The following is a 1,845-nucleotide window of genomic DNA, read 5'->3' as shown; positions in this document are numbered from 1 at the left end:
CCTCTGCAAATGTAGAGCGATATATAACCGCAGCTCTGGAATGCTTGTATTGTACTAAATTCTTTCCGCTAGCCCATCTCAAATCTTTACTGGACTGCATCAAGAGTAAAATAAGGAATTTTGTGAAATAATGCAAGGCTAAATTTACTCAAAATTAAAAATTTCCCCTGTGATTATGTTTTTCATATATTTAGAGGTATTAGAATATTCTCTATTTGTAAATAATGATGAGGAAAGATGGTAAATTATTTTGTTTGGTTTTACTTTTTAAAATGAAATACAGAATTGGCAATGCTATTACAGTTTCCTATAGCTAGTCCATGAAATTCAAAACCTTGATGAGGACTTCAATGATTCATGGGTACTCCAAATCCTAGCTAATGTCTGTAATGGCACAATGTCTGAACAGAAGAGTATTTAGTAAGTGCCTGTTATTGTCATTGCTATTCCCAGGAAGAAAACTGGTCATCTGAGGGTGTTGGATTTGCTCTTCTGAATTTCTTTTCTCCCATTTGTGAACTGGAGAATAGAGGGTGAAATTTGCAATGACTTTAGTGAAGGAAAATGTGTGCTCTTTGTGCACATGTGTTTATACTCAACAAAACATTGTCACATGTATTTGGTATAAGACAGCCCACAAACAGCTGCATCTGTTTGACAAATCAGGAAACCTAAAAGTGCTTAACTAGTATATAGCTATCTTCAGATCAAAGCTCCTATAGGTGGATTTTGACTTAAGATTTACCATACTTTGTACTATGTCTTACCACTCTGGCAACAGCTTGATTAGACTAGGGTGAGCGGCCTGTAGATTTAGCTGTGGTGGGGTGGTCTGGTATGAAGTATCTGCCTAAAACTAACACGCTAAATTTGATACTGTCTAACCAAGGCAGATAAATTTTCCTCTTTGTAAATTTTAATACAAAACGTATTGAGAAGATGTAGCGAGTGTGATAAAAAGTACAGATATAGGGCTTCCCTGGTGGTGCAGCGGTTGAGGGTCCGCCTGCTGATGCAGGGGACACGGGTTTGTGCCCTGGTCCGGGAGGGTCCCGCATGCCGCGGAGAGGCTGGGCCCGTGGGCCGTGGCCGCTGAGCCTGTGCGTTCAGAGCCTGTGCTCCACAGCGGGAGAGGCCGCGGCAGTGAGAGAGGCCCGCGTACCGCAAAAAAAAAGTACAGATATAAATTCATCCATCCATTCATTCATTCTACAAACAATCATAGGAGCCATGTCAAAGGAAGAAAGAAATACCAAGAATAAGAAATAAGAGATGCTTGCTTCTTAAGAGATGATCACTCTACTTTCCATTAGAAGAGCAGAATTTCCATTGTATCCTGAACTATAAAGATTTCACTTACATGTGATAGTTTCTGAGTTCTCTTTTATCACACATAACAAATCCAGCTCAAGCTAGTTTAAGGAAGAAAGATGGTTTTACCGTACAGGTAAGAGCTTTTCTCACATAACCCAAGTCAAGAAAACCATTGGGTACTAGCAAGGACCTGGATGCAGGGAATCTGCCACCTGACTGCTCCCTGTCTCCTGTCTCTGCACCTCTACTTCAGTCCTCTTTCAGAGCATTTCTTTTTTAGCAAAAAAAGCAGCAGAGCAGCTTGTTTAATTTTCCCATCACCTTAGCCTGGAATTCCCAGTCTCCAGTTTACAGACCAGCCACCAGAGAGAGACCTTGACCTCTGACAGTGTCCACTCCCAATTCTAAGTTCCTGAGGAAGGGTTTTAATGCCTCAGCTTGGATCAGGTGCCCATAACAGCAGTTCCTATTTTCATTATGTGGTGAGGAAAGGAAGGCATTTCGCAGGAAGAGGGCTGTAAGTCAAAAATC

This window comes from Pseudorca crassidens, chromosome 14, assembly GCF_039906515.1.
Source record: "Pseudorca crassidens isolate mPseCra1 chromosome 14, mPseCra1.hap1, whole genome shotgun sequence".
In the NCBI taxonomy this organism is placed as follows: Eukaryota; Metazoa; Chordata; class Mammalia; order Artiodactyla; family Delphinidae; genus Pseudorca; species Pseudorca crassidens.
Note: the sequence above shows the minus strand (reverse complement) of the source record.